The sequence below is a fragment of the Oryctolagus cuniculus genome, chromosome 5, assembly GCF_051225735.1.
Source record: "Oryctolagus cuniculus isolate XC-2025 breed Fujian yellow rabbit chromosome 5, ASM5122573v1, whole genome shotgun sequence".
In the NCBI taxonomy this organism is placed as follows: domain Eukaryota; kingdom Metazoa; phylum Chordata; class Mammalia; order Lagomorpha; family Leporidae; genus Oryctolagus; species Oryctolagus cuniculus.
Window position 1 is genome coordinate 30,944,871 of NC_142871.1, and position 27,177 is coordinate 30,972,047.

General features: G+C 44.3%; 1 long non-coding RNA gene across 2 annotated transcripts; it reads right to left on the minus strand.

The window, feature by feature from the left end:
* Positions 1 to 1,214: 1,214 nt before the first annotated feature.
* LOC149126454 (uncharacterized) lies at positions 1,215 to 26,169 on the minus strand. Of its 2 annotated transcripts, XR_016233400.1 has the most exons (3): positions 26,036 to 26,169; positions 5,643 to 5,745; positions 1,215 to 1,698 (listed from the first exon to the last, which is right to left on the minus strand). It is a non-coding gene; the product is annotated as an uncharacterized LOC149126454 (long non-coding RNA). The 2 variants fall into 2 exon arrangements; XR_016233399.1 differs by lacking the exons at positions 1,215 to 1,698; positions 5,643 to 5,745 and adding an exon at positions 12,403 to 12,646.
* Between the last annotated feature and the right edge of the window lie 1,008 nt (positions 26,170 to 27,177).

Sequence of the window (27,177 nt, forward strand, 5' to 3'; positions counted from 1 at the left end):
CCACTGGGATCTCACTTGCAGAGATCTTTCATTTAGTTGTTTTTTTTTTTTTTTTGCCAGAGTGTCTTGGCTTTCCATGCCTAAAATACTCTCATGGGCTCTTCAGCCATATCCACATGCCTTAAGGGCTGATTCTGAGGCCAGAGTGCTATTTAGGACATCTGCCATTCTATGAGTCTACTGTGTATCCCGCTTCCCATGTTGGATCGTTCTCTCCCTTTTTTATTCTATCAGCTAGTATTAGCAGACATTAGACTTGTTTGGGTGATCCCTTTGACTCTTAGACCTATCAGTGTGATCAATTGTGAACAGAAATTGATCACTTGGACTAGTGAGATGGCATTGGTACATGCCACCTTGATGGAATTGTATTGGGATCCCCTGGCATGATTCTAACTCCACCATTTGGGGCAAGTCCGATTGAGCATGTCCCAAATTGTACATCTCCTCCCTCTCTTATTCCCACTCTTATATTTAACAGGGATCACTTTTCATTTAAATTTCAACACCTAAGAATGATTGTGTGTTAATCACAGAGTTCAACCAATAGTACTAGAACAAAACAAAGAGAAAATACTAAAATGGATAAAATATTACATTATACATCAACAGTCAGGACAAGAGCTGATCAAATCACTGTTTCTCATAGTGTCCATTTCACTTCAACAGGTTTCCCCTTTGGTGCTCAGTTAGTTGTCGCCGATCAGGGAGAAAATCCAAAAATCCAAAAGAGGAAATCCAAATGGCCAACAGGCACATGAAAAAATGTTCAAGATCACCAGCAATCAGGGAAATGCAAATCAAAACCACGATGAGGTTTCACCTCACCCTGGTTAGAATGGCTCACATACAGAAATCTACCAACAACAGATGCTGGTGAGGATGTGGGGAAAAAGGGACACTAACCCACTGTTGGTGGGAATGCAAACTGGTCAAGCCACTATGGAAGTCAGTCTGGAGATTCCTCAGAAACCTGAATATAACCCTACCATTCAATCCAGCCATCCCACTCCTTGGAATTTACCCAAAGGAAATGAAATTGGCAAACAAACAAGCTGTCTGCACATTAATGTTTATTGCAGCTCAATTCACAATAGTTAAGACCTGGAACCAACCCAAATGCCCATCAACAGTAGACTGGATAAAGAAATTATGGGACATGTACTCTATAGAATATTATACAGCAGTCAAAAACAACGAAATCCGGTCATTTGCAACAAGATGGAGGAATCTGGAAAACATTATGCTGAGTGAATTAAGCCAGTCCCAAAGGGACAAATATCATATGTTCTCCCTGATTTATTTATTTATTTATTTATTTATTTATTTGAAAGGCAGAGTTACAGAGAGGCAGAGTGAGAGAGAGAGAAAGAGAAGTCTTATATCCATTGGTTCACTTTCCAAATGGTAGCAACAGCTGGTGCTGAGCCAATCCAAAGCCAGCAGGAACCAGGAGCTTCCTCCAGGTCTCCGATGTGCATGCAGGGCCCAAGGACTTGGACCATCTTCTACTGCTTTCCCAGGCCATAGCAGAGAACTGGACTGGAAGTGGAGCAGCCAGGACTCAAACCAGCACCCATATAGGGTGCCAGTGCCACAGGCAGAGGCTTAGCCCACTATGCCACAGTGCTGGCCCCTCCTGCAATGCTTTTTAGAATTTGCCATTCATTTCCTGATCATTGACTGCTTTTTCTTATTCTAGAAAAAAGAGATTTATTTATTATTTATTTGAAGGAGTTACAGAGAGAGAAAAGTCTTCCATCTACTGGTTCACTCCCTAAGTGGCCACAACTCCCAGGGCTGAGCCAGGCCAAAGCTGGGAGCCAGGAGTTTCATCCTGAGTCTCCCATGTGGGTGGCAGGGGCCCACACACCTGGGCCATCTTTTGCTGCTTCTCTGGGCCATTAGCCAAGAGCTGGATTGGAAGTAGAGCAGCTGGGGCAGGAAATGGCTCCCATATGGAATTCCGGTGTCACAGGCATTGGCTTTACCCACTGTGCCACAACTCTGGTCCAGGCTGCTTCATTTTACTTCTCATGAGCTATGACTTCTGAGTTTCTCTGTGCTCTGCCTCCTGTACATCTGCAGATTCTGCCATGGGGATGCTGCGGGCTAGATTGAGTCCAAATTAGTGTCCCAGGCTATTGCCTTTCACTTAGAGAAGAATTCTGAGTACAGACACAAACATAGTATGCAGCATGTAAGGTTTGTTCACAAAGTGATGATACACGGGCACAAGCGGGCTTCATGTAGGGAGAGTGGTCCAGGAAAGGTACAAGGGGAGTTTTGTACCCTGCCCTGTTTGTCCTGGGCCCATGAGGTGAAGAGGGAGAAAGAAAGAGCCTCTTCCCCTTCTCTGGGCTTTTGATTAGCTTCAAAAAGGGGCGTGGTTACCCAGTCCTGCCTCCAGGTCCCAGGTAAGGGGAGGTGTACCTTGGGAAGAAGTCGTCTGATTGCTGATAGGATTACAGGGAGTAGGGGAGGTGTGGCCTCCAGCTCAGGAACTTAATCTGTCTCCCGAACTTTGTCCCACATCAGGGTTACTTTGTTGTAGCAAGTCTTCTGGCTTTCAACTGAGTGTCCTTTCTGCAGTCAGTTTAGTGCTGTTTTCCTTGCTTTCTCTTTCTCCGGGTGTGATAAATGGCTCCCAGCCATAATGTGGAAGTGCTGCTTAGTGTTCCCAAGCTCAAGAAAGCTGTGTTGTGCCTTACACCAAAAATACCTGTGCTCTAGTGTAATTGTTTGTGTCCCTCAAAATGTGTAGTTGAAGCCATAGCGCTTGTCACTGTGTTTAGAAATGGAGTCTTTAAGGAAGTTGTCGAGGTTCTAAGGGCGGGGCTGTGCACTATTAGAATTAGTGTCCTTATGAAGAGCTTTCTCTCTCCCTCTCCACTCAGAGGGAAAGGCATGTGAGGGAAAAGTTGCTCTCTGAAAGCCAGGAAGAGAATCCTCACCGGAAACTGAATTTGCCAGCACTCTGACCTGGAACTTTCTAGCTACCAGGTCTCTGAAAGATAAATTTCGGTTGTTTGAGCCACACAATCTGTGCTCTTTTGTTATGGCAGCCTGAGACAACTTAAATGGATAAGCTTCATGCACACAAGAGTTAATGTCCCTGGCCCGAGGTCAGTGTTAATGAATCAATAATATCTGTTAAATAAAGGATTTTAAAACAAATATCACATTAAGCAAAGTTACATATTGATTCATTAATGAATTTCAAATCTTCCGCACTGTGTAAGATACATCAAGAGAATGGGATGACAGGCCACAGACTGGGAGAAAACTTTTGCAATGAGTTCTGTCTGATTAAAGATGGATATACAAACTACAGAAGAATTCTTAAAACTCAACAGTGAGAAAAGGAGCATCTAATTTAAAAATTGCCTAAAGACCTGAACATATACCTCACCAAAAAAGATATAGATGGAAAAAAACATTCAGCATCCTATGTCATAGGGGGAATACAAATGAAAACAAAGACATGCCAGTACATGCCTCCTAGAATGACCAAAATCTGAAACACTCACATCAACGGCTTATGGGAATATAAAAATGGTACAGTTTGATAGTTTCTAATAGAACCAACCTGCTGTTATCATGCAATCCAGTGGTCTCACTCCTCAATATTTGCCAAATGAGTTGAAAATCTGTCCACACAAAAACTTACCATGGATATTTATAGCAGCTTTATTCATAATTGCCCAAACTTGGAATGAACCAAGATGTTATTCAATACGTTCAATAGACCGTTTCTGCTCAGGCTGGCATAACAAAATACCACAGACTGGGTGGTTTAAATAACAGAAATTTATTTTCCAAGCATTCTGTAGATTATCAATCCAAAAGCAAGGTCTCAGCCTATCCAGTCTCTCACTATGACTTAACATGACTTTTCCTGGAGAGTACAACCTCTCTGATGTCTCTTTTTGTAGGGAGCTTGACAACACTGCATTAGATGGCCACGTTTGAGACCTCACTTAACCTCAGTTCTTTTGTTAAATGTCCTACCTCCACGTTTGGTAAGTCACACTATGGTTTAGGACTTCCAACATGAATCTTGGTGGGACAGATTATCAGCCTCAAACTCTATGATACAGCAGATACTGTAATATTTTTTGGCACCAAAAAGAAATGAGTTGCCAAGCCACAAAAGGACATGGAGGAAATTTCAGTGAATATTACTATGTGAAAGAAACCAATTTGAGAAGTCTAAGCACTGTATGACTACAATGATAAGAAATTCTGGAGAAGGCAAAACTGTGGAGATAGTAAGGAGGATAAGTGGTTGTCAGGGGTTGGAGGGAAGGAAGGGATGAAAAGGTAAAACAGAGGCATTTGGGGCAGTGAAAATACTCTGTGTGATACCATTACAGTGAATGTTGTCATTGTGTGCTTTCCAAACTCATGGAATGCTCAACACCAAGAGTGAACACGGGCGTAAGCTGTGGACTCTGGGTAACTCTGATGTGTCAATGCAGGTTCATCAGTGCTTTTTGAGAGATGTCCATAATTTAGGACCTGCATATGTGTGATAAGAGGCATATGACAGCTCTCTGTAATTTCTGCTAAATTTTGCTGCGAACCTAACACTGGTCTAAAAATTAAAGACTTTTTAAAAGGAAGAAGAAAGGTCTTATGACTGGAGATTCACAAGAAGGCCTCCCTGTATTTGTCCTGAAAGAGTAGCTTGGTACTTGCTAGTTCAGTGTCCATTGTATAGGGGGAGAATACTTTTTTCTTCAATCCACAAAGTTCTTAGGTGGAACAGGCCTTGTTACAAAAGACAGACTTTTCCCTATTTATAGGGAAAAGCAAACACAAATTTATTAACATGTGTAATATATATATATATATATATATATATATATGGAACCCCTATGGAATGTTCTCAAAGAGGAGGGTTTGAATTCCAGCTTATATGGCACCTTCAACAACGAAGAGTAAATTTTGAGAGAGGTCGCAAGATAAAGGAAAAGTACTTCAGTCTCTAGGGATGCAAATCTAGGGAAATGCACATGAATGACAGATAAAGTCTAGTAAGTCGAACTCTTCAATGAAGATTCTTCTTGGTTTCATCTCCAGGTCACTGAGCCCCCAAAAGTGGCCAGTGGTGAGCTTCACTGTTCTGGAAGACAGGATACCTTTTACCTCTGTCCATTTATGTCCTGCTGTGGGCAAGCAGAGTCAGAGTAGAGAGAGTTCCTGTATTTGCTTTTTCTTAATTGTTTAGCTCAACAGTTCTTCACTCTGGTCTCCCACAGTGGTGACTATCCTGAAGGTAACTATGGCAGATAACACAAGTCGTCTGCGTATGTCCCTACTCTGGAGAAGGGGCAGTGGGACACTCACCTCGCTGTCCTGCCTCCAACACTTCCCTTCCTGCTTTTTTTTTCTTTACCACATCTCAAGTCAGAAAGAGACAATCCTCCCCTCCCATACACACACACACACTGCACACACATCATGTTCAGGAATTCTTTTATGTAAAATGTTATGGTCTAGTTGGTCAGGCAGGCTCCTTGGTAAAGCAAGGAATAGATAAAGACATAGAAACAGCATTTCTCAAGATATTAGATGAGTGTGTCAAGCCGATGTTATGCTGCTGTAGCCCATTATGGATTGCCAGAGGTGATCATTACCTTCTATCTCTTCAGATTCTTTCTCTTACAGTCTCACCAATCTCTCCCAGTATTGTCTCTCAGCTCCAAAGCATTCTTGGTCAATTAGGGAAAAACAGATGCACTGGCAAGCCAAGAAGAACGAATTCATTAATCACTCATAACCCATCATCCTCATTTTTCCCGAAAATCCCATAGAGCAGAGCCCCGTGCCATGAATAGGGGGGCCCAGTAGGGCTGCAGTGACTCAGAAGATGTCCAGTAAGAACTTTGGAGAAGCTGCCACACCTCTAAAATGCAGGTGTCGATTTGTGTCTTTTCCCCTTCCTTCTTCCTCCTTTGATGGACACACCTTAGTGATCGTGTAAACAAATCTTCCTTTGAGGAAAAAAAGAAAACCCCACAAATACACAATCATCTTGGTGACTGACACCATCTCCAGAGTCCCAGCCACTCCCATGAATTCCCAGCTCTCAAAGAATCAACCATTTTCATCAGATATTTTCATATCCTTTCAGAGTGTAGGTGATGCTGGGGGAAGTGCTCACCAACAACTGAAAATGAGACTGTGTTCCGGGAGGGAAATGAAAAGCCAGCATGCCCAAGCAGCACAGCCAGAGAGTGAGCATAATGAATGACTATCAGTTAACTTAGGGGAAAGTAGTAACACAAAGGAAAAACCAGAAAGGGAAGAAATCGGCAGTGGACATAGATTAAAAGGAGGCTCACAAAACCATGTGGTTAAGAAGGTGCTGTAGCAATGACTTTGTATTGGGTCTGTCTGGTCTCTCTCTGCTACAGAGATGGACATCAGAGGCCATCAGAGTCCAGTGCCATTGAGCCCCATTACCTTTGTTATTACTCCTGGCTTATTAAGCAATTCGGTGTTAATGCTGCTTTGAATCTAAAGAATGGTGTGTGTGTTTGTGCAGGTGTTTAATGAACTAGTTAAGATGTCACTTGGATCACCTGTGTTGCATATTGAAATGCCTGGGCTTGGGCCCTAGCTCTGCTATCAGTTCTAGCTTCCTGCTGATACACACTCTGGGAGGTAGCTGGTGATGGTTTAAGTGGTTGGATACTTGTCACCCATATTGGAGACTCAGGTTGAGTTCCTGGCTTCTGGCTTCAGCCTGGCCCAGCCCCAACTGTACAGGCGCTTGGGTATTGAATGAACAGATGGAATATTTCTGTCCTATCTGTCTCTAGCTCACACACACTCTCTCTCTGCCTTTCAAATAAATATTAAGAAATAAATAATTTTGACAATGAAAGAAAGGGTGACTCAGGCCACCATGAATGTGAAATTCTAAATTAGCATTCTAGTTCATACTTCATTATTGAGTGGGCTTCGCTTGAGTGAATCAGCTTCCAGTCTGACCATCCTTGGGCTTTTACAAAATCATTTCCACACCTTGAAGCTTTTGAAGAGTGATGAGTTCATCAAGGCCAGTGCCAATTTGTGGAGTCTGACTGGGCGTCAGTCAACCTCCACATCATTCTCTTAAATAATCTTCATCCTAAGTGGGCCTACTGAGGCCCGGATGTTTCCTTCCCTAGATGATCGTGTTGCTTCTCGCTGCCAGTCTGGCTGGAAATACCCTGAGGCCTTGCTGTCCCGCAATAACGGACACTTCTGCTTCTGGTGAGGCCGAGCTCTGAGAGAGCGATGCTTGTAAAACATAGAGTAAATTCATTAAAAATTACCAAAGATCTTTCAACTGCAGGACAAAAGTTTCTGGGGAGTTTGTGTTTAAGAGGAACTTCTACACCCACCCCTCCTGCCCCGCTTTCTGTCTAAATCAGATGGGTGCTATTCATGCTCAGGGCTGTGGGTTTTCCTTCCTCAGTTTTGTCTTATCGCCTATTATCAGGAGAGGTGGCATTAGATCAAAGACGTAGGTTATTTCACTGTATTTCCTTATGAGAGTTGGCTGAAGCGACCATTTGTACCTCTAAATTAAACGTGGAAATGAATTTAAAATATGGTCAAGATCTTGGTTGGTTGCCTGGGCCATTTTCGAGCTACTTCCCTTCATGTCTAGACGGGGTCCCAGAGCCATTCCTGTGTATTTGGACCTGGTGCCATGAGGGTCTTTGAACAGGGCACGGCTTGCCTGTTTTCATTCCTGACCAAGAGGAACAACAGGTTGCCAATAGCACATGTCAGCCACGCGTGTCTTGGATGGGATTTGATTTAGAGTGGGACCCTGTAACAAGCATCCATGCCAGCTTCCTCATTGGTTAGATGACTCAGTTCAGCCTTGGTCTTCAATACATGGCTCTGGTTGTGACATTCTAACCATTTCTCCCCAGAGGTTCTGGCTGGCCTAGTTCTTGTTTTACACTGGAATTAGGGACTCCTTTTTTTAACCTCAATTTCTTGCTATAATCATTCAGGGGTGGAGAATCCTTATTTAGATATTTATGACATCATTAGTGGGTCATATGAAATTATCAGCTTAAAAATTAGCCTCGTGTCGATGGAGTGAACCTCAGGTCCCACCTGCAGTCTCCTTGGCAGTGGCAGACCAAGTGATTTTGTGTGCCTTATACAGCCGATGGGCTGGAGGTTCCCCATCCCTGATCCGTGAAACATGGGATGATCATCCACAGAAGCTAAATTTGATCTTACCTATCTATCAACTGGCTGAAAGAAGGTCTTTTTGTATCTTTATACACAAAAAGTAGGCTTTTCAAGAATATTACATGAAAATTTCTAAGTAGGAAATTTAAGAGTTTCAGATCATTTTAGTAATAAATACTCCAAAGACTCAAACACATTTATAAGAGCCCACCCTGGCCTCTGGCTCATCAAGAAGTTCTTAGTCCCTCAGCCATCTAAATGAGGACTTGGCACATGGCATACCTTCTCGCTCAATGCAGCTTTCCCATCAGTAGCCTATGTCAAATGTCAAGAAGCCCTGAGAAGTCTACCAGTTATTAGTGCTCCCAAAAATAGGGGTGAGTGGTTTTCCCTCCCCTGTGCTCCCCTACCCCCCATCACTCACCCCAGTGTTAAACATAGGCTACTTTCAGGATAATATTAGAAGACTCTTGTTTTGAAAGTAGCAATGATATCAATGTATGTCTTCTTTTGAGGAAACATTTTAACATAACTGGGGGAAAAGTGACTGATAACACTCCAATGTGTTCAGTTCACAGTCACAGCCATCTACATTGAAGTTAAGGGTTAGTCTGATAAATTTCCAGAACAAAGAAACCCTTTTGTAAAGAACTTAATATACCCAGCTGAGAGAGGAAGTCTTCCCTGTCCTAGGAAATGCAATGCTTATTTATCCTTATGTTACTTTAAGTATCCAAGTTAATTTTCTGCAATTGTGATGTGAATTTATCTTTATGAGAGATGGCACCTCATTATTCCAATTAGAAAACAAAACTAATTTTACCACTTAAAATCCAGAGTCTTACAACTCAATGCCTCCTAAAGATTAAAGTGAGCCAACAAGGTATGTGAGCAAAGCAGTACAAGCTATTGGTTATGACAGGTAGGTATGAAACACTCATTTATGGCTTTTGCTTTAATTCAGGATTGGATAACATCTCCTGGTCAGGATGCCAGGAAGCAAAATAAATTTTGCTGCCAGGAAAGAAAATGCATTTATGTCTTAGATTAAACACTATAATCTTGAATTGCTAGACCCAATGTATATGCCACCTATCTGTCTCTCTACATCCAGTCCCAAGAAAGACATGTGGGATCTTGCTCTGCCCACAAAGACAGAAGAAAAGAAAGCTATGTGGGAGGGGATTGGGAGTGATTAACTGGGCTTGGTTTGATTGGTGGGTCAGTGCCGCTGAAGTCAAGCTCAGATCTCCAGCAGAAACCTGTAGGCGGGCACAGGAAAGAGCAACTCTTAGTTAAACGTCTGCCTGTCTGCGTGGTGGACGTGATGCCCCGCCATGCTCAATCTCAGGCAGGGCACCACTGTTTCTCACAGGACCCAATCGTATCCCAAAACCAGAGACTTGGAAAAAACAACTGACTTTTTTTTTTTTTTTTTAATCTGTGAACTATATTATCATGTATTTAGCATTAGGCATCTCCAGTTAGAATTAAATTAAAATTGTAAGGATCTAAGTGTTGGCCGGAATTCATCTTAGACTGGCACTTAAACTCCCTCTAAGTAGCAGCTCTAGAAAACGGGTCCTATCTATGTTTTCTACCAAGCTCAATGCCTTGTGACACTCAGCAAGAAGCAGCCCCTGTGAATACAGCTTCGGGATCTCACACACAACCACTTAAAAGAACAACTCGTGAAGAAGGTCGTTTCTGGGCTTTGCAAATGGTGTTATGTGGATGGAAAAAGAGAAGCAAAACTGAAAGGACATCAGGGAGGCAGAGTGGACAGCAGTTACCGGAGGCTACGCACGCCTGCAGCAGCCAAGAGCACAGGTGTCCACTCCTAGAGCCCGGCCACTGCCTTGGAGTAGTGCCGCCGGCAGATTCTGCGCAGTCCCCACCTAGCGTGCTCTGCTGAGCCCGGCGAGGGATGAGCAATGCAATGCGAGAAAGCCTATCTGCCTGTACTCAAGGAAAGCTGCGCTAAGTAGGAATCTGGGCATCTTTTGGGACAGGGGGCGAGGCCCCTCTGCCTTCCATTCCGCCGCTGGTTGCTAGCGTCAGTCCCACATCCTCTGAAGCCGCAGGCTGCGGAGGACCTGCCAGACATCTGCAACTCGTTCAGACAGAGTCTGAATTCCCCCAGGAAGTGCAGCCCTGCAGCCCTGTGTGTGTGTGTGTGTGTGTGTGTGTGTGTGTTAGGGAAGGGGTGGGAACGAGGCGACTATCACTCATCCATCGCCTGAAAGACCTCGTTCCTGGAAAAACCCTTGAGGAAGTAGGTGGCTGGTTGTTAGGGAACTTGGGGAGAGACACACTTTGCAGCAGAGCGTTCGGTCGTCAAGGACGTATGGTGGCGAGCAAGCCTTCCTCCAGCTACCCTGCTCGCGGTGCATCCAAGGCAGAGCCGAACAAAGCAGGCTGTGGTTTTCTCGTGTCCACTGCCTGTCTGTGTTATGGACGAAGGTGCTGTCTGTTGGAAAACAGTGACCCAGAAGAGCATAAGAAAGCAAGAGGAAGACAGGAAAATGAGTATACTCCACTCTCCTCACCAGCACCACCACCACCACCGACACACACACTAGAATAGAATGGACACAGACATGTGTCAGGACAACCCTGGCCTGCCTCCCCCATGCCATCATCAACGCTCTAGCTTCACAAGAACCCAAAGTTACATGGACATGCCCAGCAAACACATTTTAAAATTCCGCGTGATTGTTATGCATTTGATTTGCATGAAGACGCATACCTGTTCAAGGCACAGTTTGGCTATGTTTGACAAACACACACTCAAGTAGCTGCTGTAACAATCCAGAAGAGTGTTTGCTCATCAGGTCATTTATAGTCATTTCCCTTACTCGTCCAGGGCACCCCACAAGATTTGAGTGAATCGGATTAGATTTTCCTAGTCTGGATTTTTGTTTCCACAGAATTATACCATCTGTACCATTTTCCACCTGGCTTCTTGTGCCCAGCAGGTTTTCAAAAAGTAAAGATCTGTGCTGTTGCATGAATTTGTCCTATTTTGCAGCAGAGAAGTATCCCATGGAAAGGATGTGCTACCATTTGTTTTTCTACTCAGCTCTTGATGAATATTTGTCTTGTTTTCAGTTTGGAGCTATGATGCATAAAGCTTCCATGAACATCCAGGTACCAGGCTCAGTGAGGACATATGTTTCTTTTTTTTTTATTTTTTATTTTGACAGGCAGAGTGGACAGTGAGAGAGAGAGACAGAGAGAAAGGTCTTCCTTTGCCATTGGTTCACCCTCCAATGGCCGCCATGGCTGGCGCGCTGTGGTTGGCGCACCGTGCTGATCCGATGGCAGGAGCCAGGTGCTTCTCCTGGTCTCCCATGGGGTGCAGGGCCCAAGCACCTGGGCCATCCTCCACTGCACTCCCTGGCCATAGCATAGAGCTGGCCTGGAAGAGGGGCAACCGGGACAGAATCCGGCGCCCCGACCGGGACTAGAACCCGGTGTGCCGGCGCCGCAAGGCAGAAGATTAGCCTAGTGAGCCGCGGCACCAGCCAAAGGACATATGTTTTCATTTCTCTTAGATGAATACTTGGGAATAATACTCATATTGCTGGGTTGCTTGATTTCATCGATTTCTCTCTGTTGTACATGCGTTTTCTATTGCATTAATTTTTGCTCTTTGTGATTTCCTTCCTTCTACTTTGGATTCAATTGTCCTTCTTTTTCTAACTCTTAAGGTGAATTTCTATTTTTTAAAGACTTTATTTATTTGAAAGGCAGAGTAACAGAGAAATAGAGATAGGCAGAGAGAGAGAGATTGGGAGAGAATTTTCCATCTACTAGGTCACTTCCCATATGCCCACAATAGCTGGGGCTGGGCCAGGCTGAAGCCAGCAGCCAGGAACTCTATTCAGATCTCCCATGTGAGTGGCAGGAGCTCATTGTTTGCTGTTTCCCAGGCACATTAACAGGGAACTGGATTGGAAGCAGAGGAGCCAGCACTTGAAAAGGCCCACTAATATGGAATGTGGGCATCCCCAAAAGGTGGTGGTGGCTTAACCTCCCAGAATGCTCATTAGCAGGAAGGCAGAATCAGAATTGCAGCCAGGGTTCAAACCCAGGCACTCTGATATGGGGATGTGGGATCCCAAGTGGTCTCCTAACCACTGAGCCAAACATCTGCCCAATGTGAATGTGTTAATGCAACAGAATTATACATTTTTTAAAAGATTTTTATTTATTTATTTGAAAGTAAGAGTTATACAGAGCAAGAAGGAGAGGCAGAGAGAGAGAGAGAGAGAGAATCTTCCATCCGATGGTTCACTCTCCAGATGGCTGCAACGGCCGGAGCTGCGCTGATCCAAAGCCAGGAGTCAGGAGCTTCTTCCAGGTTTCCCGCATAGGTGCAGGGGTCCAAGCACTTGGGCCATCCTCTACTGCTTTCCCAGGCCATAGCAGAGAGCTGGATCGGAAGAGGAGCAGCCGTGACTAGAACCGGTGCCCATATGGGATGCCGGCTCTTCAGGTCAGGGTGTTAACCCGCTGCGCCACAGCGCCAGCCCCCAAAATTGTACATTTAACCATGGCTAAAATGGCAATTTTTGTGTAGTGTTTATAACAGGTTAACACTTAAAAATACTCATCAGGAGAAGCTTGAAGAGTACTTGATGCCTTATCATGTAATTTTCAGTGTGGAGTGAACCTCACTGCTGTGCTTCACAATCGTCCTATTCTTTTCTGAGTGTGGATCAGCCTCCAGTATTTTCTCCCTTGCGTCTTCAATGCTGTGAAAGATCTGTGGGTCCCTTTGATGTCAAGGTTTTGCTGGTGCCACTTATGGCACACCTCCTTATTTATTTCACCTTCACTGAATTCCATGGATGGATACTAGTGTCACAAAAAGAAGCAACAGTAACATCCAACAGGAGCTGTTTTTTCTAAAATTTGTTTTCTCCTCAATCCAGTGTTTCACTTCCAGTGTTACCACTTTTTATTTGCATGCTGCCCTTTCGTCTTTACTGACAAATTCCCTCTTTTGGTCATCGTTTTTGTAAATGTCATGTGTGTTTATCAGTAGAAGGCAAACAGGAAATGGCTTTACCGTGTGTGTGTGTGTGTGTGTGTGTGTGTGAGACCTGAGTAGGAGGAGATACGAAACAGCCAATCACAGACAGACTTTGGAAGAATAGATATGATTGGTCACTAATCATGAGGCTTACCTGTTATTTGCATAGTAATTCACATACTTATGAGCTAGCAATGACGCTTATCATGTATTAAATGACTAACAGTTAAGATACTGTGGTATCTGCATGTGGTAACTGAAATTTGAACCATGTTGTTAGAGGTGTCATTTTTGGTAACTGAAATCCACAAAGCAAGGATAGCCTGTATTCGGTTTCCTTTCTGTGTATTTTTCTTTATAATGTATTTTCTAGATAATCAGAAGTGTGTTGTTCAATTTCTAAATATTTGGAGATTTTCCCAGTGTCATTTTATTATTTCCTTTTCTTTTAATTCTATTTTTGGGGGAGTCATATTCTATGGATAAAATGCTCTTAAATCTGTTGGATTGGGGCTAGCATTGTGGCATAATGGGTTAAGCTGCTGCCTGTGGTGCCAGCATCCCATATGGGCACTGGTTCAAGTCCTGGCTGCTCCACTTCCAATCCAACTCCCTGATAATGTGCCTGGGAAAGCAGCAGGGAATGGCCCAGATCACTGGGGTACTGCACACATGTGGGAGACTCAGATAAATTTCCTGGCTCCTGGTTCCTGGCTCCTGGCTTCGCCTGGCCCAGTCCTGGCTTTTGCAGCCATTTGAGAACTGAACCAGCAGATGGAAAACTCTCTATGAATCCCTCTCCCTCTCTCTCTCTCTGTAACTCCATCTTTAAAATTTTTTTTAAAAAAAGTGTCAGGGCCAATATTTAGGCACAGAAATTTAAGCTACCATTTGCGGCATTCTATTTCAGAGTGCTGGTTCGAATCCCAGCAGCCCTACTCTGACCTGGCTTCTTGCTGATGTGCCCGGGAAGGCAGTGGAGGCCTCAAGTACTTGGGCCCCTGCCACCCATGCTGGAGAACAAGATGAAATTCCTGGCTCCTGGCTTGCCCTGGCTCAGACCTGGCTGTTATGGCCATTTGGGGGGTGAATCAGTGGACAGATGTCTCTCTCATTGTCTTTCCCTTTCTCTATGTTGATCTGCCTTTCAAAAAAAATAAGCAACTTGAAAAAATTGTGTTGGGATGTGTTTTGATGATCTAGTGTAATGATCTCTATTATTGAAGCTACCATTTACACTTGACTGTATATCCTGAGGTTAACGGGCATAGCATTCTATGACACCAGATTGGCTGATAGTGATATTAAGGTCTCTAGATGTTTATTGAGTTTCTGTTCACTTTTTCTATCAAGTACAAAGGAGACACTTTTTCTACCAAATACTATCAAAATCTCTGTGATTACAGATTTGAGTATTCGTCCTCTCAAGTCATCTGCTTTTGGTTCATGTTTTTTTTTTAATTAATTATTTATTTGAGAAGTAGAGTTACAGACAGTGAGAAGGAGAGACAGAGAGAAAGGCCAAATGGCCGCCACAGCCAGAGTTGTGCTGAACCAAAGCCAGGAGCTTCTTCCAGGTCTCCCAAGAGGGTGCAAGGGCCCAAACACTTGGGCCATCTTCCGCTGTTTTCCCAGGCCATAGAAAAGAGCTGGATCACAAGTGGAGGAAACAGCTTTACCCGCTATGCCACAGCATTGCCCTGGTTCATGTGTTTTAAAATGTTTGTTTATTTATTTCCATATACTTTAAATGCAGAGAGAGAGAGAGAAAGGGAGGAAGAGAGAGTGAGAGACAGAGAGACAGAGACAGAGAGAGATCTTCCATGTGCTGTTTTGTTCCATGAAGTGACCTCAACAGCTAGGGTTGGGCCAGGCTGAAATCAGGGGCCCAGAACTCCATCCAGGTCTCCCACATGGGTGTCAGGGGCACAAGTACTTGAGCCATCATCTGCTGCCTGCCAAGATGCGTTAGCAGGAAGCTCTATAGAAAGTAGAAGTGCCAGGACTTGAACCAGCACCCCAATATGGGATATATTTTTTTCTTCATACTATTTCTTGAACTCTTAGTGTAGGGTTAACCTTGTGATCATTAAATAAACTGGAAGTAGATCTTTGTAAAAGTTAACAATGGGAATGGGAGAGAGAGGAGGAAGAAGGAAGGGTTGGAGGGTAGGCAGGAGGGAGAGTAGGGTGGGATGTATTGCTATGTTCTTAAATCTGTATATATGAAATACATGAAACTCGTAAAACAAATAAAATTTTAAAGAAAGCAACTTCAATAAGAAGAAAACAAGCGATGAGCTTAGCCTGCTGTGCTATAGTGCCCACATCTCATGTGTTTTAAACTCTTATTAAGAGTAAACAGCTTCAGGGCAGTTATGTTCTCAAGCTGAATTGGTCTTACTTGTATGAAATCACCTCACTCACCAAAGATAATGCTCTTTTTCCTGAAGTCGTTTTGTCTGACATTAACTCAAGTCATTTTAACTTCCTTGTGATTAGTGTTGACATTGTATAATTTTTCCTGCCCTTTATTTTTAACTTAGCCTTGTCTTTATTAAAGGTGTTTCCTGTAACAGCTGGTAGTGGATTTTGCTTTTCAGACACTCTGGAAGTCTTTGCCTTTTAATTGGGGTGTATGTGAATATAAAATGCAAATATAAAATATAAATTAGTTGCACTTAATGTAATTGGTGACCTAGTTGGGCTCAAGTCTACATCTTGATCGTTGCTTTCTGATTTGCCTCTGTGATTCTCTGCTCTCCCCTCACCTCTTTTCTTGCCCTCATTTGGATTGAGTACTTTCCATAACTGGCTTATTCACTTTTTTTTATTTTTATTTTTTGACAGGCAGAGTGGACAGTGAGAGAGAGAGACAGAGAGAAAGGTCTTCCTTTGCCATTGGTTCACCCTCCAATGGCCGCCGCGGCTGGTGCGCTGCGGCCAGCACATCGTGCTGATCCGATGGTAGGAGCCAGGTGCTTCTCCTGGTCTCCCATGGGGTGCAGGGCCCAAGCACTTGGGCCATCCTCCACTGCACTCCCGGGCCATAGCAGAGAGCTGGCCTGGAAGAGGGGCAACCAGGACAGAATCCGGCACCCCCACCGGGACTAGAACCCAGTGTGCCGGCGCCGCAAGGTGGAGGATTAGCCTAGTGAGCTGTGGCGCTGGCTTATTCACTCTTGATCTTATTTTGTCCAGGGTTTGTAGAATGATCATGAATTTTTAATTTATCACAATCAGTCTTCTGACTTTACATCACTTGATGTTTAATAAAACCCTGATAAAAGTCTACTTCCATTTCTTCCTCCCCGTTCTTTATGCTTTGTTTTGTCATTCCCTATACTACCACATGTTATAAATCCCACAAGATAGATTCTTTTTGCTTTAAACAATAATATTTGAAAAAGTTCGTTTTTTGTGTGAGGAAAAAAATTCTGATTCTTATATATCATTATTTCTAGCATTCTTTTACATGGAGCCATCATCATTTTCCATCAGTTGTTTTCCTTCATTCTGAAGAATTTCAGCACTGCCCTACCTCAACTAATGACAATTTTCTCATTTTTGCTTCTAAGATACTTTTGAAAGATATTTTCAATGGACATGTTGTATAATTTGAGGTCAGCAAGATTTTCACTTTACCACTTTGAAGATGTCATTTTGTTGTCTCCAACTTGCCTTGTCTGTGATGATACATTTATGGGGTTTCTTATCATTGTTCCCTGTTTTCTCTGGCTGCTCTTCTCTGGATCCTGTGCTTTTAGTTCTTTGATTATGACATCGGTAGGTGTAGTATGTGTGTGTATCTTTCTTAAGGTTTGTTGATACTTTCTATTCTGAGGATATTCAATTTTCATCATTTTTCTATTTTTGGCCATTATTATTTATATATAAGTGTGTGCCTATGTATAAAATTTATGAAATTATAGAAAAACTACTAATGGATTTCAAACATTTTTACACTAAGATAAACCTACATTTCAATTCCATTTGCTGTAGAATTTTGAAATATCTTGGTATTTATGTGTCTTTTTCCTTCCTGTCTGAGGCTCCAATTGCTCCCAGTAGATGGCTTGATACTGTCTCACGTGTCCTGAGACACGTTAGCTTCTTAGTGTCTTTCCTCTCTGTGACTCAGCTTGGACGGTTTATGTTGCTATGTTTTTGGGTTAACTGATCTCTTCTCTGGTGCTAAATGCATCCTAAGATCCATCTAATGAATTTTTCATTTTGTATATTGTGTTTCTTAGCCATACCATATCAGGGTTTTTTTTTTTTTTTTTTCTCCCGCATCTTCCATTTTTTCTTCTTTTTTTGACATTTATATTTCCATTTAATGATGTGAGCACACCTATGGTAACCCTTTTAAAGATCCTTGTGTGCCATTTTCATCATTTGTGTTTCTGTTGGCTGACTATCCTCCTGATTACGGATTGCATTTTTCTTTTATGTTTCTAAAAATTTTTCTTTGAGTCCTATAATTGCTGTATTATTGAGTGTTTGGAATTTGTTATCTTCCTCTAATGAATTCTTCATGAGTATTATGGGAGATGGGAAATTAGGTGATTTTCCACTAGCTTGATTTGGGATAATTGTTTTTAAATTTTGTTAGGCTGGATATAAAATAGCTTTTATTCTAGAGCTCGATCAGCCTTACAACTTAGGCAGAATCCTTCTAGGGTCTCTCCTGAATGTGCTGGGGCTCCAGTGAGTCCTCTTCACCTCTGCTGGCAGGAATCCGAATTCCTCCCAGATCCCTGTGAGCTCAGAACATTGCTCTGCTTTGAGTTCTCTTCCCTTCTCTCTTGGGAGTTCAGCTTACCAGGCACAGATTGGTTTTTAGCCAGGGAGTATTAGGTTTCAGGCCTCAAGGAATGCTGGGAGCTCTTTCCTTGTGCAACTTTCTCCTCTTTGATACTGGGCCCTATATGTTACACATAGTTCGGTCTCCTTGGTCTTGTGCATTTGTCTCTCTCTTCTAAGAGACCACCAAGCTCTCTGTGTGTTCCTCCTCCCTGTGCTCTGGAAATTGCCTCCATGCAAAAAGCTGGAACAATCCGACTCATCACCTTGCTCACTTCCCTTCTCTCAAAAGTTCACAGTCCAGCTGTGCCTGCTGCCCAATGTCTGAAGACAGCCATGCGTGCTTTGCCTTTGTACCTGGTTGTTTGCTGTGGAAAGGGCAGTTACCAACATAGCTCCTCCTTCACAGGCAGGAGAAGATGTAGATTATGTATTTTTTGAAAAAGATTTATTTATTGTGAAAGTTACAGAGCAGGAGAGAGAGAGAGAGAGAGAGAGAGAGAGAAATCTTTTATCCACTGGTTCACTCCCCAGATGGCTTCAATAGCCAGCACTGAGCCAGCCTGAAGCCAGGAGCTTCATCTGAGTCTCCCACATGGGTGACAGAGGCCCAAACACTTGGGCCATCCTCTGCTGCTTTTCCCAGGCCATTAGCAGGGAGCTCAATTGGAAGTGGAGCAACTGGGACGTGAACTGGAGCTCAAATGGGATGCCAGCATCGCAAGCAGTGACTTGACCTGCTACTTCTCAATGCTGGCCCCATAGATGATGTATTTTTAGAGAATTTTTTAAAAAAAAAGCTTGACAAAAACTATTATTAATCAATGCACTAAATGGTCCTTGACTTTCCACTATCAGCAGAGACTTCTGCAGACACCACTGGAGAACAAAGCAGGCAATAGTTTCCTTCCTTACAGTCCAGTGGGACAAAATACAACCAACAATCATCGAAACCCTTAACTCTTAACTGAGGACAAGTTGAAATAAGAGAAGGATGAAACAAAGATCATAAACTAGACGACCACTTAGCATTTGGGGCAGTGTAGGATACTCTGAAGATGGGATGGTAAAGCAAACTTAAAGCACAGATACGTTTTAGCTCAGGGAAGAGTAAGGGCAGGGAGGTTTCAGGTAATAGCCAACTACATGCAAGTGAAATTCTAGCTTCATGCGCCTTTTGGTGTGGGTGGGGTGTGATTAAAGGGGAATTTTCCCACTGTCTCTGGAGTCGGGCGCCGTTAGCAGGGATGGAAGCAGGAGTTGCTCCCATCTGAGCAGGGTAAGTGGTTCATGCCAGGCATGACATCAAAGTTGAGAGTAACAGCCTGTGTGGTACATGTTTGTGTGGTTCGGTGTTAGGAAGAGAAAATGTATTTTAGAGAAAATGCTACAAGAAATTGGCGAAGAAACTAGAAACCTAGAGTATGTCACTCCAAAATTTGCCTGGTTAACAAAAAGGAAATTATTTTTTGCTAAAGCCAAATAAGAAGCAATCATATCCTGCTGCTTACAGACAGGGTAGAAATTCCCCTTACTGGAAACAATTCTACACTGTTAACGGCCCAGATAGCACAAGCAGAATCTGCAAAAGCCCTCACTCCCTTCTTTTCCTTCTGCATCCTTATCTTCCCACCGCTTCCTGCCTTTGGAAACCTAAAGCCTCTCTCCTGCTCTCTGACATTTCTCTACAAAAGGATTGTCTTTGTTGACCATGCTGTAGAAGCCGGAGTTCTAGGCTGTTCTGTGGAGATGATTTTCAATGAGATTTCTCCCACATGACTGCATATGTGTGATAATAAGCTGGTTTGTCTTTTTCTTGTTAATTTCTCTTTTGTTGCAAGGTTCTGTCCTAATTAAGAAGAAAAGTTGTGTTTCCTACCTGACAAAACTCTCTTAATTAATTTTTTTGTTGTTTTTAATATTTTTCTCCCAGTTTAGATCTGTAGTTTGACTTTTTTTTAAGATTTATTTATTTACTTGAAAGAGTTACACAGAGAGAGAAGGAGAGGCAGAGAAATAGAGAGGTCTTCCATCCGCTGGTTCACTCTCCAATTGGCTACAATAGCTGGAGCTGCATCAATCTGAAGCCAGGAGCCAGGAGCTTCTTCTGGGTCTCCCATACAGGCGCAGAGGCCTAAGGACTTGGGCCATCTTCTGCTGCTTTCCCAGGCCATAGCAGAGAGCTGGATTGGAAATGGAGCAGCCGGGTCTCGAACCTGCGCCCATATGGGATGCCAGCACTGCAGGTGGTGGCTTTACCTGCTATGCCACAGCGCTGGCCCTTCCTAATTCTAACATGCTTATATACTATTAATGCAAGAATTATATTTCTTTCTTTTTTTAGATATATTTGTTTATTTGAAAGTCGGAGTTACACAGATAAAGGAAAGGCAGAGAGAGAGAGAGAGAGAGAGAGAGAGAGAGAGGTCTTCCATCCGCTGATTCACTCCCCAGTTGGCCGCAATGGCCAGAGCTGCGCCAATCTGAAGCCAGAGCCAGAAGCTTCATCCAGATCTCCCACATGGGTGCAAGGGCCCAGAGACTTGGGCCATCTTCCACTGCTTTCCCAATCCATAGCAGAGAGCTGGATTGGGAGTGGAGCAGCCGGGTCTCGAACCAGCGCCCATATGAGATGCCGGCACTTCAGGCAGCAGCTTAACCCACCACGCCACAGCGCCAGCCCCAGGAATTATATTTCTATACAAGGGGACTTCAAAAAGTTTGTGGAAAATGGAATGTGAAGATACATTTAGATGCAAGTGTTTGGCACAATGGTTAATACACTGCTTGGAATGCCCATGACCCATGTCAGATTGCATGGGTTCAAGTGTTGGCTCTGCTTCTGATTCCAACTTCCTGCTAGTGGACATTCTGGGAGGCAGCAGGTGATGACTCAAGTTCCTGGGTTCCTGCCACCCCCATGGGAGACCCAGATTGAGTTTTGGGTTCCTGGTTTTGGCAAGGCCCAATGCTGGCTGTTTGCAGGCATTTGTGAGTGAACTAGTGGATGCAAGATCTCTCTTTCTCTCTCTCTTTTTCTTCCTTTATCTCTGATTTTCAAATAAACAAAAATAAATTTATTTTAGTGCAAATAAAGTTTGAAATCCATAATACATACTTCCTGTTTTCATAATGCACATTTTTCATGAACTCCTAGTATGCATGGATTCCAAAATCGTTTTGTACCAAAATAAACTTATGAGTATCTTTGAGTTCCATTTCCACGGCCTTTTTAAAGTATCCTTGTGTACTTCAAAAGTTCATTTTGCTCTCGACTAATAAACCTCTCCACCCAATTGTCTCCCAAGTGCTTTAACCTCTGTGTGTTCAAGCTTAGATGCACTATTATTCTCACTCCTTGGCTAACAGTTTGCCTAGCTATTCAAGCCAGAAACCTAGACATCACGTTTGCCTTTCCCTCTCTCACTTCTCATTGCCTTGATTGCCGCTCACAACTCTTTTCTCTACCTCTACTAAAATTAGTCACATGAGTTGGCATTTGACCTCCATGGCAATATTCTGAGTGGTTCCCCTGGAACTTGCTTTAGTGTCCCTCAAATCTATCTTTCATATCTTCCAGGGGGTCTCTGCTTGAGCCTGGGAAGGTACCAGAAATAAATAAAATGGGCTGGTAGGGACAGTGGTACAGTGGAAGAATTGTGTCCATCTAAAAGGAGTGAGCACTCTTCAGCTCAAGTCATTTCATGTTTGCTGGAGGGGGAATCCACTTTGCTAGATCTTTGGCTGTTTAGGAGAAGCTGAGAAACCAGACTTACATATGCAGTCTCTTGGGTGTTAGATTTCAGTGACTACTTGGATCAGATAAATGCTAGATGTGAACTCTGGCCTCTGCTCAGGGTTCCTTCTCTTCCAAAAGTCTTCAGTGGCATCCGATAGTTATAAGACAAAGTTTCAGCTCCTTTACAAACTGTGGCATTGGAAATATTTTATTTTCCATACCTAGCAAGTCAGCACCTTGGTGCTATGAAGACCTGACCCAGGGAGAGGAAGACAGAGACAATGGGAATGAAGAAGCTGTTTGCTCAGCTTTGGCTTTAGATAGGGGTTCATAAGGAGACAGGGTCAGACTTTCAAGGGACGGGAAGGAGTTTTGTGAGTACTCTCCCAGCTTGCTTTCTGTGGATCAAGAAGGTGAATGGGGAGGGCTCCCTACAGAGTAAATCACAGATCTGGAAAGAATGCAGCACATGTGGACATTCCCTCCTGTAGCAGGACAAACACTCTGGGGGCTGGGGAGGAGGTTGGCTTCTGAATCAGGGTCAGATCTTGGGGTGGAGATGGGGGTGGGGTGGGCAGATACACACCATGCATAGGACACTTGGGAATGTTCTGGAACCCTGTTCTGGGGATAGCTGGGAGCACCTGCAGGCCTACCAGAGAAGTGCTGTGTTGAGCCTGCCTGACTTGGGAATGTAAGGTTGGGTGGCTTAGGGAGGGACTTACAAGGGTGGGCCCCACAGCAGCCTTCCTGAGCTCTATATTTTGGGATAACGATAAAGCATCCAAGTGGCAAGCGAGGGGATTGTGGGGTCACTGACAGAGTCAGCAGCAAGAGTCCAATGAGCTTGGGAGGTCAGGTCCGCTAACCTCATAGATCCTGGTGCTGGGCACCCTGGGTCCAGGTAGGTCAGGGTGCAAAATGGGGAGGCCCACGTCTGGAGAGAGGGCCCAAGAAAGCCAGCAGTGAGGGGAGGACTGGAGAGTGGCTTCTGCAATGAAAAACAAATAACACATGGGCATCTCTGTTCTAGAAACAAAAGCAAGAGCGGGTGAAGAGGTGTAGAGAACAGCTTGTGACAGTCACTAACCAGAGGCATGAAGGCTTTGTTCAGGGGAGAGTCCTGAGATGAGCACAGGGACCTCAGCAACGGCCCTCGCAGAGAAGAGGTTGGTCACTCCTTGGACTGCAACAAAGACAAGTGGAGAGTTCCAGCCAAGGAGTAGGATGGGAGTTTGTGCATGGAAAATCACTAAGAGGAAACAGCAGGGTAGGGAAATTCTTAGACCAACTCAACTGAATTCTTGCTGAAGGCCACGAGGGTGGGGGACAAGGGCCAGTACGAAAGGCAGGGGATTTTTCACTAAACTGGGCGAGCAGGATTCTTGCTCTAACTGGACTCTGCTCAGACAGAAGGGAGCCCGAGAACGGGGCCTCATGGGAAAGAGGGCTAAGGGCAGCTTGACTCACAGTGGTGGGAGAGTCTTTCAGAGGGAGGAGAAAGAAGAACCTTTAAGTAACCAAGTATTTACTGTGTTTGAGGTAGACAAGAACTAAAACCAACATAGACATGTGGCTGAACGCTCACTGTATGGCACTGCATGGTATAGAACAAGAGCTCAGCTTCAAGCAAAAGTGGGCTTTGCAGGAACACTGCGTTGAGTTCTGGAATAGAGCAGTTCGGCCTGGTTCCTGCACTTCTCCATGTTGTTATTGTTCAGATTTTATTTACCAGGGTGATTACAAAAACAAAGACAGCACGCTCCTTGATCTGTCCCTTCCACCACCCACACCTCATGGTTCAGCGTCCCTCAGTGGATTCTTAGCCATCATGGAAGTCACCGCTTTGTGTCCACTAATCTCTGTAGAGGAAACCTCTTTAAAGATTTGGGACAAATCTCAGGAATCTTTTTTTAAAAAGACCTGACTTTATTTTTATTTTATTTGAAAGGCAGAGAGACAGAGAGACATATGGAAAGAGAGCTTCTGTCTGGTCATTTACTCCCCAAATGCCTGCAACAGCCAGGGCTGGGCCAGGAGCCAGGAGCCAGGAGCTCCATGCAAGTCTTCCGCAGGTGTGGCAGGGACTCAGGTACTTGAGTAAGCACCTGCTGCTTCCCAGAGTGTGCATTAGCAGGAAGCTGGGTTGGAAGCTGAGGAGCAGAGACTCAGATCACGTACTCTGGTGCGGGCCTCTCAAGCAGTGATTTAACTGCTGCACTGGAAGCCCACCCTTCCATCCATCTTGATATTCCCAGAATCTAACAACAAGCCTGGCAGACAGTAGCTGCTCAAAAAGTATTAGACGACTAGATGAAAACATTTCAGCACTCGTGGCCGAACCACAGGTGGGAAAAGACAAATGCTTGGGAGTCTGACTGAAAAGCAAGAAGCTTGCTCTGGGGCTGGAAACTCTTCCACCAGAGACTCTGTACTTCTCCAATGGAGGGCAACACCCGACCGGCGGGCCCTGTAAGACCTGTGAAATCATTTGGTCTGGCCCTGCCAAGTCAGCCACAGGTGAGACTCAAGATTTAATAAATATATAGCAGGCTCATTTTTTAAAAAAAATTATTTACTTATTTGAAAGTTAGAGTTACACAGAGAGAAGGAGAGGCAGAGAAAGAGAGAGGTCTTCCATCTGCTGGTTCACTCCCCTATTGGCTGCAATGGCCGGAGCTGCCCCGATCCAAAGCCAGGAGCCAGGAGCTTCTTCCAGGTCTCCCACACAGGTACAGGGGTCTAAGGACTTGGGCCATCCTCTACTGCTTTCTCAGACCATAGCAGAGAGCTGGATCAGAAGTGGAGTAGCTGGAACTCAAACCAGCACCCATCTGGAATGCCAGCACTACAGGCAGTGGCTTTACCTGCTGTGCCACAGCGCTGGCCCATCAGGCTCATTTTTAAGGTGATCATTTTGTATGGTTCACAAATGATGTTATAAATACCTGAGTATCCTTTTCTAAATAAAAAAAAAAAGGATTCCCCACCTCTGCTTATGTTCAAATGCCAATTCTTGAAGTTACCCATCAGCTAACCTGTCACAAACCAAGTCAGCTGAGGATGAACAGAGAGCAGGATTCAGTGTTCTGGAGGAGGAAACTGAAGAAGAGGCCTGAACAGAGCTTTGTAGGGAAAGTGGTTGCTCCTGGAGCAGCCAGAGTGGGAATTCCTCATGAGGCTTGCGGCAGTGTAGGAAATTGAGCTGTTGGTGAGGAGGTGGAGAGCAGAGCCATGCTCTTGGCCATGCCATCAGCACATTCCACTCACAGTCCCTGTAATGCGGACAGGTAGGCAGCCAGTGATCCAGGAGAAGCTGTGGACTGCCAGCAGCACTTGTGCACAGGTGCACGTGAAACTCCACCCCCTTCCTAGCATGCCAGCAGGACACACCCAACATGACAGCAGGCTCAGCACACACAGTCCCCATTGAGCACCTGAGTCTCACTTCCTGTCATGCGCTAGGTGCTTTCCCATCATGCACATAGCACTTTACTAGAGATGACCGCATGTTTCTATGTGGAGATGCCATGACACTTCTGGGATTCTAAAAACAAAGCAAACAAGGGACACGGAAGGGAGTGGCACTCAAGTCCTATCCAAATTCCACTTCCTCTCAATATTTAATTCATCCCTATCCCAGGCACCAGCCCCTACCCAATAAAAGCATGACCCCATTTTTGGTAGAGGCAGAAGCCTTTCCTTCTTTGGGAAGAGAGGTTGCCCACATCCATGTCTGCGTGTGTGCTAGCCCTTTCAATTCATCTTGACTTCCTGTGTATCTCTATATCTCCTCCTTGAACCCTTTTCTCTTTTGCAGAAAAGATCTTGGAACCAGGTCACCTTTGGGTTACACCCCTGCAATATCTGCACTTAATGGGGCTCCCTATTGGGTTAATGCTCTGTTGTCCCACCATGAATTTCTTAGTAGTTTTCTATCACGGGTTCCTACATCTCCAAGTTGCATGGGGCCCCACAGATTATGCCACTGGCCCTGGTTGGAGGACACCAAAATTCAAGGAAAGGGCACAAAGTGTGAGAGAGAGAAAGAGACACAAGAAAAGTTCTTCCATCCTTCATGGTTTTGTATAAGGCCCTGTGCTGAAGCCAGCAAGGGAGGCACATGGCCAGGAAAGCAGGGGCAGCAGGGAAGCCTCAGGGGCAGCACCAAGATTCCGATGTCTCATTATCACAGGCGGACCCTGAGACACCAGGGTGCGGGGTCTTCAGGGATCACTCACCTCACACTTTGCAGATCCTCCCTTGCCACACACTTTGCAGACCTTCTCTGCAGTGCCAGCTACATCATGCCACACTGGCCTCAGCCTTCTGTTGTTTGAATCTAAAGACCCAGAGGCAGATGTCCTGGGCTAATGTTGCATCGTGGATCGTACTAACATGCTAGGAGGTAGCCAGGCAACGAGGGTAAACCTGGCTGGGCAACACACAAAGCAACAAGCTCAGCAGAGGTGAGACACCATGCAGCATATTTATCATGAAGTTGAACAGTTTTTGGTAAAAAGCGGTGCGTACAGCCTGCTGGGAAACAGTCTCAATCATAAATATCACATCTAGCAACCTGCAAAAATATCCTCCTGATTGACACACTAAGGCTAGGCACGTCCCCATGTCCTCTTTTGCATGATTTGAAACAAAAGATGACAATCGCTTTATCTGAGACATCTACTGAGTGCAGTCATCATTAGCTCTGTCATCTTCCTTTCCAGATAAGCATTTTCCATCCACCAATCAAACATTCACGTCTCTGTGTGGGTCTCTTTGTTTTCAGTAGCAACTAGGGTGAGAACTGATTGAAGACTTTGTTCTCTTTCTGTAAGTAGCCTATGGCTGAAAAATGACAAGCATTGCATGAAGGAAAGTCCCCTCCTTGTCATTTTTATGAATATCTTTATAAGCATTTCATAGATTTGGCTCTGTGTGAGACGTAAAGCAAATCCAGAGATAATCCCTGTCCTTGGGCAAGTAATATAATACCTAGAACATGTGAGAGAACACACACACAGCCACCTCCTCTAGCTGAGCCAGAGCCATAGATTGCAGACACGGAATACTTGTGAGTGGTATTACATTACAACTCGGAAGAGCTTTGCATTTTAATTTAAAGGAGCAGAACAGAGACAGCAATTTTGCTAATCCTCAAGCAAAGCAATAGAACTTGTCCCAAGCCAGGTCCTAACACAGCAGTGGTGGTCAAAGGAAACTCCCATTCCCTGTTCTTATGTGTTTTGTGCTAATTCCTTTCGCAAAGAGTCTCCCAGGCAGTGTTCCTTAGTGTTGCACAAGGTCAGCACTGCACAAGCATTTGTTTAATGACAGGGATATGATTTTAAAGCTTGTGCTCTCAGCTCCTGGGCTGTTTTAT